This window comes from Rutilus rutilus (assembly GCF_951802725.1).
Source record: "Rutilus rutilus genome assembly, chromosome: 3".
Classification (NCBI taxonomy): Eukaryota; Metazoa; Chordata; class Actinopteri; order Cypriniformes; family Leuciscidae; genus Rutilus; species Rutilus rutilus.
The window spans coordinates 52,866,167-52,881,163 of NC_140211.1; the positions used below are offsets into that span (position 1 = coordinate 52,866,167).

At 41.6% G+C, this 14,997-nt stretch overlaps 1 protein-coding gene across 1 annotated transcript in view; it reads right to left on the bottom strand.

Annotated features, from left to right (window-relative positions):
* The window catches only part of hnf4b (hepatic nuclear factor 4, beta), a 457,854-nt gene that overhangs the window by 376,365 nt on the left and 66,492 nt on the right, over positions 1–14,997 (bottom strand). The window lies entirely within an intron of this gene.

Below are 14,997 nucleotides of genomic sequence, written 5' to 3' on the forward strand. Positions count from 1 at the left end.
TTCAAATGATGTTTGTCTTTTCAGTTTGTGCTTCCTAACCCTTGTGTCTTCTGAGATCTTGATGCATTGGCAAATTGAGCTACATACAAACTATATGCTGTCTCATCCTTGACCTTCAGCCTTTGATTTTTGTTTTTTTGTCAACCATTCAAATAAAAAAAAATAGTGGCAAAGCTTTATTTCTATAGCAGATATATCTGAAGCCTTTTGAATGGGGCAGTTCAAACAACAGTCTTTTCCACGACATGTCACCCCTCTCCTGAGGAATGTACAGAGTAACCACAAGCAAACAATAAAAATAAAGAGAAACTGATCCTTGCTATTCTCCTTAGCATGCATTAACCTACTAACCAAAGTAGGTTGAATTTCAAAATGTCTTTTCTTTGTGTGTTGTTCAACATTTCTGCCATAGTTATGTTCTCGGTCTGACCGTTCTGCATGCTCTTGTGGCTCAGTTGGCTGCCTGCGGGTCCAATGTGCGGTTTCTGGGATACGTGGCCTCACTGTTTGACTTAAAGGCCGTCTCATCATTTAGGAGGCCGAAAGAGCTTCCCATCCATGGTTCTCCACACAGGTTTGGTTGTTGCTCACAAACATGCAATCAAATGTTATTTTCTTTTGTAAATGTTGTAATACAGTTTAAGATTCTGTACGGGGCTGTGAGGTGTGTGTGGATGTATATAAATGTGCGTAAATGTATATAAATATAAATACACAATATAAGGAAGGTAGGTAGGAGTGAAAATTATTTTATAGATGGCTCATACACAATTGTGCAAAACATCTTAAAAATAAATGATTTATATCTATTATTAAATGTACATTTCCTAAAAATAACTGATTTGTATCTAGTTCAGTATTATATATTACACATTTTATATTTTATTTATTATAAATATTTAATCAAATATGCAAACACACGCCTGTTCAAAACTTACGGGTTGGTAAGTTGTTTTTGAACAACTTGGTTTATCTCTTGCTCACCGGGGCTCTATTTAGTTGATCAAATATACAGTAAAAACGGTAATATTGTGAAATATTATTACAATTTGATATAGTTGGTTTCCATTTGAATATATTTTAAAATGTAATTTATTCCTATGATGGTATAGCTTATTTTTCAGCTTATTTACTTCCCACGATTGTTGATTGACAGCAGCGTTTCAACACAGACCTGCCCTCACTCGTGAGCGAGCTGTCTGTCATCATAGTCCGCGCGGTCATTGTTGATACGCTGGAGCACTGTCTATGAGCAGAATGGCATCTAAGCGATTGTGGTGTTCAGTTCTTGGGTGTAATAAGGAACACAGCATCATTTTGATGTTCCTAAATCCGAACCGCTGAAGACGCAGTGGCTGAGTTTTGTTTTCGAAGGGAATATTCCCCACGATCAACGCCAATGCTTTCATGTTTGCGCAAATCATTTCACACACCAGACTGCTTTACAAACGAGGGTCAGTAACGTTATAAAGCTGGTTTTACTAAGAAGCTGCTCCTGAAAAAAGGATCGGTACCAACTATTCGTGTTCCTGCTGCACCTCCAGAATAACTGAAGTGAGTGTAACGTTTTATTAACCTTTATATTAATATTTATATTAATCTTGGCAAATCGCTTGCTGCACCCTTCACGATGAATGCGGCTGTTTACACTCAGGGTACATTACGGCATGTTTTCTATGTACGACGTTCTCAATATAATTCATAATCCCACGTTTATAACGAACAACGCTTTATGGTTATTGTGTTATTAATACAAACGGTGTGAACAAAACTCATTATCATTTAAAGACACATGCACTTAAACGGCGTGCTGAAAACAGAGCTGTTTTTGACCAGGTAAAATTAGTGTTTTCTTACAATACTAATGAGAATTTTTAATTAAAATATATTGCAAACTTTTAATTTAGACACTAAAGAATCATATTAGCTTGTACAAAAATGGCATTATATGACCCCTTTAAACTTTGTCGGCTGGAGACCCAAGTTTTGTTTGAAGACGAAAAATGAACCAAGCACAACGTTCTCTCACCATTCCTGATTTCTAACACACACTCAGCGTTCGGCGTGGTCTTGTAGCTGTCAGAGCGGTAACAAAAGCAGTTGCTCTCCGTGTTTTTCCGTCATCTCCGGTCATATTTAAATTGCACGAGCTTATTTTCATTAGATCGAAGATCTGAAAAAAACATACATAAACCCTCCCCTCGGGAGAAATCAGGACAGAAGTGGTTGATAAAGGACAAAAGAAACTGATTAAAACTGGTGTAAACAGGTACGTGTCTCCCTCGTCTACTTGTGATCCGATTGACCAAAACGCATCTTAATACCTGTTGTAAACAAGGCCTTGGATGGTTTAAAAAAAAAAAGAAAGAAAAGAAAATAGATTAGCTGAAAGCTAACACGTGGACTAAAAGCCACAAAACTCTGATTTCATTGGGGTCTTTAAAGCTGTTGCTGATTTGTAACTTGAATACCCACCATCACAGTTATACACTGGGCTCTGATTGCGGGCTCTTATAATGATGTAGTATTACTTCATGATTGTCTTGGCTGCTTGAACAGACCTTAAAGGAATTCTGTTTAGTAAAGAGGAAAGATCTTTTACATGTTCTTACATCAATAAATTGTCTTGGTGCTGCTGTCCATCCCATAATTAGCATTTGACATGGAGCAGTTCCCTCTTTCCCCATCCAGCGCTGGCACTGAATCCGGCTCACTCAAACAAACTGCAGGCATTGAGTCTGGAGTGCGCAGGAATCTCAAACATGTGCCTCAGCCCAAGGAGAACAGCATATTCAAAACAGACAAATTGTTTCTAATGGCCGTGTTACAGTGTGGATCCTGGCACAGTGCTCCGGTAGTAGGCGTTGGGACGCCGGTTTGAAATGAACATTATGTATTTAATGTACTGTTTCACTGGAAACACCATTCTAAGTGGTTTCTTCTTTCTTCGTGGTCAAGTTATTGCTGAGCTATATGAGAAATGCCAAAGAAAGAATGACTTTTTTTTTCTAGGTGTTCATAAGAGGAATCTCTTGAAAGTAATCATTTATTTAAAGGGATACTCCACTTTTTTCGGAAATAAGCTCATTTTACATCTCCCCCAGAGTTAAACAGTTGAGTTTTACCGTTTTAGAATCCATTCAGCCGAACTCCGGGTCTGACGGTACCACTTTTAGCATAGCTTAGCACAGATCATTGATTCTGATGAGTCCAGTAGCATTTCTTTCAAAATGACCAAAGAGTTTCAATATTTTTCCTATTTAAAACTTGACTCTTCTGTAGTTAAACCGTGTACTAAGATCGACGGAAAATGAAAAGTTGCGATTTTCTAAGCCTATATGACTAGGAACTACTCTCATTCCAGCGTAATAATCAAGGAACTGTGCGGCTGTACCATGGGTGCAGCAGGCGTAATGATATGACGCAGCGCCTGAAAATAGTCCCCAGCTCGGTAACTTCTTCCAACGTGACCGGGACTAAGTTTGTCTAACCTATTAGACCTATTTTCAGGCGCTGCGTCATATCATTACGCCTGCTGCACTCATGGTACAGCCGCACAGTTCCTTGATTATTACGCTGGAATGAGAGTAGTTCCTAGTCATATAGGCTTAGAAAATCGCAACTTTTCATTTTCCGTCGATCTTAGTACACGGTTTAACTACAGAAGAGTCAAGTTTTAAATAGGAAAAATATTGAAACTCTTTGGTCATTTTGAAAGAAATGCTACTGGACTCATCAGAATCAATGATCTGTGCTAAGCTATGCTAAAAGTGGTACCGTCAGACCCGGAGTTCGGCTGAATGGATTCTAAAACGGTAAAACTCAACTGTTTAACTCTGGGGGAGATGTAAAATGAGCTTATTTCCGAAAAAAGTGGAGTATCCCTTTAAATTAAAATCCTGTGATTCATTTACTTCCCTTCATGTGGTATTTTGTTCTGTGCAGTGTTATTTTATTATATTTATATTTATTCATATTTTCAATTACCTTTTAGTTTTGTTTCAGTTTTCTTTTTTTAATTTGAGATATATACACATAAACATCTGGAAAGTATTCACAGCGCTTCACTTTTTCCACATTTTGTTATTTTGTTCCTTTTTCCAAAATGGATTAAATTATTTATTTTCCTCAATTCTACGAATAATAACCCATAATGACAACGTGAAAGAAGTTTGTTTGAAATCTTTGCAAATTTATTCAAAATAAAAACCGTGTCAAAATAAAAAATCACATGTACATAAGTATTCACAGCCATTGCCATGACACTCAAAATCGAGCTCAGGTGCATCCTGTTTCCACTGATCATCCCTGAGATGTTTCTACAACTTGATTGGAGTCCACCTGTGGTAAATTCAGTTGATTGGACATGATTTGGAAAGGCACACACCTGTGGTCCCACAGTTAAAGGGATACTTCACCGATTAGTATTAAACCTTGTATCAGTAGAAACCTGGTAGTATTTTCGAGTGACCGTGCGTCCCTCCCTCATGTCCCCCTGAGACGAGAGATTTCTGTATTGTGTGTCTGGAAAAAAACCTCAGATGGCGCGAAAATCGTAATTTCGCGTCATCGGAGGCTGTTTTGGCCAGAGGCGAGAGACTACAGCCAGTAGGAGGAGCTCGTTCCGCATGTTTTCAACCCACCCATAGGGGGATCTCACGATAAAACGCCGTCTTTTCAGTTTCGAGTAGCTTAAGTTGTATCATTTCTTCCGATACTGCCCTCTGTAACCGGTAGGCGTGGCTTGGGAGTGGCCTCGTAGGGCAGCGAAGCAGATGCATTCTGGGAGTTGTTGTCTTTCATCCACATGAGCCAAAAATACATTTTCTGGCTTTTCTCAGTCTAGAAGTCACCAACTTCTAAAATAATTTCACATTTCTACTACATAAATGACCCAATTTAAATACACATTCATCTTTCCAGCGGTGAAATATCTCTTTGACAGTGCATGTCAGAACATGAAGTCCAAGGAATTGAATGTAGACCTCAGACACAAGATTGTCTTGCAATCGAGGCACAGATCTGGGGAAGGGTACAGAAAAATGTCTACAGCATTGAAGGTCCCAATGAGCACAGTGAGCTCCATCATCCAGAAATGGAAGAAGTTTGGAACCACCAGGACTCTTCCTAGAGCTGGCCGCCCGGCCAAACTGAGCGATCGGGGGAGAAGGGCCTTAGTCAGGGAGGTGACCAAGAACCCGATGGTCACTATGACAGAGCTCCAGCGTTTCTCTGTGGAGAGAGGAGAACCTTCCAGAAGAACAACCATCTCTGCAGCGCTCCACCAATCAGGCCTGTATGGTGGTGGCCAGACGGAAGCCACTCCTCAGTAAAAGGCACATGACAGCCCGTCTGGAGTTTGCCAAAAGGCACCTGAAGGACTCTCAGACCATGAGAAACAAAATTCTCTGGTCTGATGAAATAAAGATTGAACTCTTAAGCCTGAATGGCAAGCGTCATGTGTGGAGGAAATCAGGCATCGCTCGTCACCTGGCCATGTCACATGAGCCTTCAGAAATCATTGTAAAATGCACATTTTGTGCTCATTTATTGTCAATTATTATTAATGGTTCTTTTTTTTCTTTTTTTCTTTTTATCAATGTTGAAAAATATTTTACACTGCTTAATATTTTTGTGGAAACATGATACATGTTTGTCAAGATTCTTTAATGAATAGAAAGTTCAAAAGAACAGCATTTGTTTGAAATATATATTTTTTTGTATCAAGATAAATGTCTTTACTATAACTTTTGGTTCATTTAATGCACCCTTGCTGAATAAAAGTATTATTTTTATTTATCAAAAGAGCCGATTTCATGCTTTTAAAGGCACAATTCACCCAAAAATTGGCGAATTGTCATTTACTCACTCTCATGTCATTCCAAACCTGTATGTTTTTCTTCTGCTGAACATAAAAGATTTTTTAAAGAATGTTGATGATAAAATGGTTTTGGTTACCATTGACTTCCATTTTACTTTTTGTCCATACAATATCAGTCAATTGTAACCGAAACGGTATAGTTACCAACATTTTTGGTTGGACTATCCCTTTAAGAGCCCCCAAAATAGAAGCAGCCGGAAATAAAGATCCATTTAAATAGAATGAAATATTTGCTATTATGTGTTGCTTGCAAAAAATATTTTTAAAGGAGATATGGTCAATTTTGAGTGTAGTCTACATGAAAATAGTGTAGTTACACCCTCTACCCAGCAGGGGCTAACTGAACCCCTTGGTTTCAGCCCCTATTCCTCCTCTATTTTAGCCACTTTGCTAGTGTAGTGGTTCTCAAATGAGAAGGAACTCAAGATGACTTAAAATGATTTAAAATAAGCTAAAAAAGTTTTAAATCCACTAGTAGTGTGATGCATCTGTAGTAGTTCTTCCTATTTTGATATTTTCACTGCCCTCATGGAGACCTAGCTAGGTCGTATTTATCTGTCGCCGTGTGTTCTCACATCATGCAGGTTTTCTTCCCATCTCACTACTCACTGAGAGAGTCTCCAAACAGCACCACTAAATCAAGGGAAGCTAATAAACATTGTAGGGCATAGAGGATCTGCAGCTCTCACCAAATAAACAACTGACCACGAGGCCGAGGTAAGCGTGACCTCCACACACTCCCGGTCGCCATCTGGACCAAAACTTCTCTCCGTCAAGGTCATGGCTGCGATCTGTGATCTTTGCCGGAGAAAACACTGGAAATTACACTAATGTAGGCTAATGCAGCCCTGCACCACAACTGACTGAGGATGTTTTTAATCTAATGCAGTTTTTTTCTTTAGTGTTGGTGTGCAGAACGGATTATTGCTATTCAGAATTGAACCAACATGGGCCATTCAAAGGAGGATTATAAATCACCACGAACTGCAATAATCTGAAGTTTCGTGCGGAAATCAAGGTTAGCTCCATCTAGTGGTTACATGAGAAAATAAATTCTCCAGAGTGGAGATATGCTCAGAAGTGTTCTTCATATTGAATTTGCACTTGTTGTGCACTTCAAATTTTAAATGTTTATATATATATATATATATATATATATATATATATATATATATATATTTTTTTTTTAAACTACTTAGGTAATATAATATTCATGAAATGAAAGATCACTCAAGCGTACTTAAAGGATATACTTCAATGACTGTTTAACACACTTAAGTACACTATTAAAAGTGCACTTTGTAATAATGTCAAATTAACAGTTTTACATTTAAGTTTTAAAGTACACTTACACAGAAGTACTTTTAAAGAAGTACACTTATTTTGATGTGTTACCACATGTAAAGTAATTGATTATAATTTTAACTGTAGTGTGTTATTTTATATACATTTAATGTAAAGAAGTACATTTATTTTAAATGTACTAAATTACAATTTTATCAATCATTACAAAAGACATACACGTTTCAATAGAAAGTACATTAAAGTATATTTTAGTTTGCCGTAAATTCTTGTCATTACATTTGGCACACTTTAACCATATTTAAAAGACAATATAATTAATTATGAAATTGCATATAAAGATGTACTTAAGTCCTGCTTATAGGTTAATAAAAAAATCACAAGTTCAGCTAACTGCAGTTAATTTAACGATAAATTATAATACATTTTCATTTAATTGCAATTAACATTTAAGTGTCTGAAAACATCACATTCAGTTCACACTTTAAGTATATTCTTTAAAAGTATATTATAAGTACTCTTTTTTTTTTTTTTTATGTTAAACTTCTTTTTCCACAATGCATGTTATAACAACATTAAACATAATCATCTTAAAATGTTTCAAGCAGTAATATGCTACATTGTATGAATGTTCTTGTATGTTCATTTAGGAAATGTACTGTAATGTGCCAGTAATCTGCCAAATGTCATGCACGTATTCTATGCAAACAGAAAATGTAAATGTACAATGTTCACTAAATACAATATACTGTACAATTCAATGCAGAAATAATAGAGTGCTGGTATGCTATTCTAAAAGCTAAGGGGCCGTTTACATGACACCAGAAACTAAAACCAGAAAACATTTTGGCTGTTCGTTTACACAGCAACAGTATTTTGTGGGCCTGAAAACGCAAACTTTTGAAAACGGGCTTCAAAAGTCCACGTTTTTGAAAACTGTACCGAAAACGAAACAAAAACGTTATCGTCTCCATGTAAACTACAAAAACATGAATTTGTGAAAACAATGACGTCACGCACATGCGTATTACGTGTTCAGTCTATAGGCGTGTAGTGTTTCTTTACAAAGTGACATCGCCACCTACTGGCCTGACAGCAGAATACAGTGATTTTAATCGTTTTCACGGATCCATGTGAACTGGGATCGTTTTGACAACGCTGTCATCTGTACGAGGAAAACGTAAAGGAAAAACGTTTTCGTTTTTTAATACATCGTTGTCGTGTAAACATCCCATAATTCTCACTAGGGGAGTTGTTGAAATCTTGCCTGAACATATAAACTGCTGAATAAAACGTCAACGTAATAGAAACCAGTCATTCACAGTTATTGTTTTTATGCTCCTGAAAGCCAATAAAACATCTTTATTTGCACAATTGTGATGTTGCCATGTGTGGCTGTCCATGAATCACAGCTTGATCTAAAGGAGCCAGTGCAAACACAATGAAAAGGAACCACCAAGGACACTCTTTGCCGTTTGAGCGCCAAAAAAGCACAGTCAATGTGTTTGAACGGTCGACTTTTATTGAAGGTTTCTCTGGTGACGCAAAATGGGATGCGCTGGTCCCCGTATTTCCCCCCTCATTAAAAAACATCATGTTTAATAGGTCAATGGCTGAGCCTCAAACTCGGCTATATAAGCCTGAGATTATGGCTTCCTCTCTCACCACTGAGTTCTGGGATTGTTGTGCTTGGACTTTAGAGTGTCACAGCTCAGTTTTCTCATAAAAGAAAAAGGGATTTGAATACACAAAGTAGAGAATAAGTCTGGTTTGGAAAAAGGTAGTATGCGGCTGCTAGGTCAGCATTACTGTACCAATCACTAGAGCCAGACCTAACATTTCATATTAACAAGACATTGATGGACCAAATGCAGTTATTGACTTGTGCTGGACTGATATATGAGGATTTTTTGCTATACCGCTATGCCAATGTCAATAAAATGCCCAATACATATTGCATATTACTATATTTATACATATATAGCAACTACATGAAAATAACATCTTAACCCTGTAAAGTCTGATATATAAAATAATAGTCAGAAAAATCTTCTTTTTTTTTTAATGAATTTAGGCAAAAATATGGATGTGTTTTTTGTTGAATATCATATTTGATACATTAGGCTTTTATGGCTCTTAAAGTATGATATAGTGAGAATATGGAGTCCTCACTCATGGAGGAATTAAAAAATAAAATAAAAATTCAGTGGCCCAAACTGAACAAAAATACACAATTTGGTCCAGTTACTGATATTTATACGTCCAAGAAGTTCTGATAGCTTGTAATGTAAATCAGCATATAAATATCAGTTGTCACTCTATATGTCCCAATAATACATCTTAGTAAGATGATGTTTAAAAGCTAAGTTTTATGATCAAAGCTCTGTAGTTTTCAAAAAATATAATGCAATGCAATCCAATGAGAGATGAACAAATAAACGTTTCTCAAAAGCCTGAAGTATCATATTTGATACATTTTAAAAGGATTTTGATGTGTTTGATGTACAATCAAGTAAACCTAAATTGCTTCAGTGCAGTAAGTGTTCTTCTTGAAATATTACTAACCATATAAAAAATGTAAAAAAAATCAGTAAAGATTTCACATCAAAACCACGTGTACCACGACCTGATGGTGGACATTTTAGAATGATATAAAAGGCCTTTCACTTGCTAAAAAATATAAATTATTAATCAGACAGCAGAAGGCATGTCTAGTAGATTGTGCACAAGAGTTTTTTCAGCAAAGTTTTGATCATGTTGGACTATATTAACGATGTCTTTAATGCATTTTCTGGGCCAGCAAGTTATAATGCCTTAGAAGCCTATGGAGGAGTGATCCAGCTCTCAGATTTAATCAAAAATATCTTAATTTGTGTTCCGAAGATGAACGAAGGTCTTACGGGATTGGAACAACATGAGGGTGAGTAATTACTGACAGAATTTCCATTTTTGGGTGAACTAACCCTTTAAAAATGTGTGTATCAAATATGATACAGAAGGCTTTATAGGGTTAAGATGTCTTCAAACCTCATGATGCTTTGGATTTAGAAGTTGTCAGCCAGTTACTAATCCTATTCTGGTTTATATGATCCAAAGTTGCACACCCTTGTGCCAAATATCTAAACCCTATATTGCCTGATTCGAGGATGTGAAATATTTGGTGGTGGGCAAACATCAAGCAAATCCATCTGACTCAGCTTTTTCCAAACATGCCGGGTTTCTTTGCTTATAGCCACATCTAATTTGTAGTCGACTTCTGTGACAAAAGCATTTCAGAGTATCATTTTAGACTTTAACAATCATATCCTTTATTGACATGTTTATGTCACTCTAGAGCTTACAAGTAAAGACAAGAAAATAGATGTTGCCAAAAATGCACTATAGTTGCTTCAGGGGATTTTTGCTGAATGAGTTATAAAAATAATGACAGATCTGTAACATGTAATGACATATTGAAACAGTGATATGTTGCCCCACTTGGACCTATTTCTTAAGGCAAATATGTTATATAACAAATAAAATATAAAACTATATTGTCTGAAGATGTGAAATCACATACTGCTTTATTCCCTTATGTATGATTTCTAAAGATCCAATAAGAGCAGAAGCACAGGTTTGCTTTCATCACACACACACATAGCCATACTGTAATTTATTAGTCAGTGATGGTTCATGCATTTAATGGTTCAATTATTTATCCAGATGTAATTTTGAGCAAGTACAGGACTTGCTACTGCCAATAAATACACGACACGCCGCTGTGAGCAAGTAAGACATGCTGCTGCTGTAAGATATTGCGTACATGAATTACCTGTAGTAAATCTATACAGGTGGAGCTGGGGAGGGTGGAGGTTTTTTTTTAAAGCGCATTGCAACTGCTACAGCAAATGCTGACAGAGTATTTGAAGGTTGAGCAGCAAGCTCATTGGCTGCTGATACAGCAGGAACCAATCAGCTGTGCCCTACAGAGAATGATGTGATTGCAAGCAGATTGAATTGAGTAAAGACTCTGGCGTGGCATCCAAGACATCTGGAGACTCTGGCGTGGCAACCATGAAAGCTGAAGCCAACACAGGACTGAGTTCTGGGCCAGAAGTGGGCTCTGAAGGGGACTCTTGGGCTGGAGCGAGCCCTGGAGCGAACTCATGGGCTGGAGCGGGCTCTGGTGTGGACTCAAGGGCTGAAGCAGGTTCTGGATCGGACTCATGGGCTGGAGCAGGCTTTGGAATGGACTCATGGGCTGAAGCAGGTTCTGGAGTATACTAATGGGCTGGAGCGGGCTCTGGAGTGGATTCATGGGCTGGAGTGGGCTCTAGAGGAGACTCATGGGCTGGAGTGGGCTCTAGAGGGGACTCATGGGCTGGAGTGGGCTCTTGAGGGGACTTATGGACTGAAGCAGGTTCTGGATCAGACTCGTGGGCTGGAGCGGGCTTTGGAATGGACTCATGGGCTGAAGCAGGTTCTGGAGCAGACTCATGGGCTGTAGCAGGTTCTGGAGTAGACTAATTGGCTGGAGCAGGCTCTGGAGTGGATTCATGGGGTGGAGCGGACTCTGGAATAGACTCAAGGGCTGGAACGGGCTCTGGAGTGGATTCATGGGCTGGAGTGGACTCTAGAGGGGACTCATGGGCTGGAGTGGGCTCTAGAGGGGACTCATGGGCTGGAGTGGGCTCTTGAGTGGACTTATGGACTGAAGTAGTTTCTGCAGTAGACTCATGGGCTTAAGCAGTTTCTGGAGCGGACTCATGGGCTGGGGTGGGCTCTGGAGTGGACTCATGGGCTGAAGCAGGTTCTGGAGCAGACTCATGGGCTTAAGCAGTTTCTGGAGTGGACTCATGGGCTGGAGTGGGCTCTGAAGGGGACTCATGGGCTGAAGCAGGTTCTGGAGCAGACTCATGGGCTGAAGCAGGTTCTGGAGCAGACTCATGAGCTGAAGCAGGTTCTGGAGCAGACTCATGGGCTTAAGCAGTTTCTGCAGCGGACTCATGGGCTGGGGCGGGCTCTTGAGTGGACTCATGGGCTGAAGCAGGTTCTGGAGTAGACTCATGGGCTTAAGCAGTTTCTGGAGTGGACTCATGGGCTGGAGTGGGCTCTGAAGGGGACTCATGGGCTGAAGCAGGTTCTGGAGCAGACTCATGAGCTGAAGCAGGTTCTGGAGCAGACTCATGGGCTGAAGCAGGTTCTGGAGCAGACTCATGGGCTGGAGTGAGCTCTGGAGTGGACTCATGGGCTAGAGTGGGCTTTGGAGCGGATTCAAGGGCTGGAGTGGGCTCTGGAGCAGACTCATGGGCTGAAGCAGGTTCTGGAGTGGACTCATGGGCTGGAGTGGGCTTTGGAGCGGATTCAAGGGCTGGAGTGGGCTCTAGAGTGGACTCATGGGCTGGAGTGGGCTCTGGACTAGACTCATGGGCTGGAGCGTGCTCTGGAGTGGACTCATGGGCTAGAGTGGGCTTTGGAGCAGATTCATGGGCTGGAGTGGGCTCTGGAGCAGACTCATGGGCTGAAGCAGATTCTAGAGCAGATTCATGGCCTGGAGTGGGCTCTGGAGCAGACTCATGGGCTGAAGCAGATTCTGGAGTAGAATCATGGGCTGGAGTGGGCTCTGGAGTGGACTTATGGACTAAAGCGGGTTCTGGAGTGGACTTATGGACTGAAGCAGGTTCTGAAGGGGACTCATGGGCTGGAGCGGGCTCTGGAGCGGGCTCTGGAGCGGACTCATGGGCTGGAGTGGGCTTTGGAGCGGATTCATGGGCTGGAGTGGGCTCTGGAGTGGACTAATGGACTGAAGTAGTTCCTGGAGTAGACTCATGGGCTGAAGCAGGTTCTGGAGCTGACTCATGGGCTGGAGAGGGCTCTGGAGTAGACTCATGGGCTGAAGCAGGTTCTGGAGCCGACTCATGGGCTGGAGAGGGCTCTGGAGTGTACTCATGGGCTGAAGCAGGTTCTGGAGCAGACTCATGGGCTGAAGCAGGTTCTGAAGTGGGCTCTGGAGTGGACTCATGGGCTAGAGTGGGCTTTGGAGCGGATTCATGGGCTGGAGTGGGCTCTGGAGCAGACTCATGGGCTGAAGCAGGTTCTGGAGTGGACACATGGGCTGGAGTGGGCTTTGGAGCGAATTCAAGGGCTGGAGTGGGCTCTAGAGTGGACTAATGGGCTGGAGTGGGCTCTGGAGTGGACTAATGGACTGAAGTAGTTTCTGAAGTAGACTCATGGGCTGAAGCAGGTTCTGTAGCTGACTCATGGGCTGGAGAGGGCTCTGAAGCGGATTCATGGGCTGGAGTGGGCTCTGGAGCAGACTCTTGGGCTGAAGCAGGTTCTGGAGTGGACTCATGGGCTGGAGTGCGCTTTGGAGTGGATTCAAGGGCTGGAGTGGGCTCTAGAGTGGACCCATGGGCTGGAGTGGGCTCTGGAGTAGACTCATGGGCTGAAGCAGGTTCTGGAGCTGACTCATGGGCTGGAGAGGGCTCTGGAGTGGACTCATGGGCTGAAGCAGGTTCTGGAGCCAACTCATGGGCTGAAGTGGGCTCTGAATGGGACTCATGGGCTGAAGCAGGTTCTGGAGTAGACTCATGATCTGAAGCAGGTTCTGGAGTAGACTCATGGGCTGAAGCAGGTTCTGGAGTAGACTCATGGGCTGGAGTTGGCTCTGGAGTGGACTCATGGGCTAAAGCAGGTTCTGGAGCGGACTCATGGACTGGAGAGGGCTCTGAAGGGGACTCATGGGCTTAAGCAGGTTCTGGAGTGGACTCATGGGCTGGATCGGGCTCTGGAGTTGACTCATGGGCTAGAGTTGGCTCTGGAGTGGACTCATGGGCTGAAGCAGGTTCTGGAGCAGACTCATGGGCTGAAGCTGGTTCTGGAGTAGACTCATGGGCTAAAGCAGGTTCTGGAGCGAACTCATGGACTGGAGAGGGCTCTGAAGGGGACTCATGGGCTTAAGCAGGTTCTGGAGCGGACTCATGGGCTGGAGCGTGCTCTGGAGTGGACTCATGGGCTGGAGCGGGCTCTGGAGTTGACTCATGGGCTAGAGTGGGCTTTGGAGCAGATTCATGGGATGGAGTGGGCTCTGGAGCAGACTCATGGGCTGAAGCAGATTCTGGAATAGAATCATGGGCTGGAGTGGGCTCTGGAGTGGACTTATGGACTAAAGCGGGTTCTGGAGTGGACTTATAGACTGAAGCAGATTCTGAAGGGGACTCATGGGCTGAAGCAGGTTCTGGAGCGGACTCATGGGCTGGAGGGGGCTTTGGAGCGGACTCCTGGGCTGGACAGCAGTGCGTGGCCCAAACACACAAAATGGCCATCGCCGTTACAGGGAGTACTATTGACGGTCGAAGAACCTCTGGGACCCTCAAATGAGATACCACCACAGAGAAGCCAGCAGCTCGCACCGATATCAGTGGTGTGTCCTCCAAACTTTAAGCCAGTCTCAAACGACGAGGGACTGCCCTGGTAGTTGCTGATGCAACTTTCATGACGGCTGAAGACTCTGGCGTGGCATCCAAGGACGGCTGGAGACTCTGGCGTGGCATCCATGACGGCTGGAGACTCTGGTAAAACAATCAGGCATGATGACTCCAGGCAGAGAGTAATGGGAAGTGTAGTCCAGGACAGAATGACAGTGGTCTGGGGAGGAGTGCCCTCTGGGGGATATGCAGGGAACTCCAAATGGTGATCGTGACAGATGAAAAGAAAGTTTAAAACAATAGCATTTATTTGAAACAGAAGTCTTCACATTACAAATGCCTTTAATGCCACTTTCGATCAATTTAATACATCCCATTTGTTTGTGCATAGTAAAACATATCTGCAAC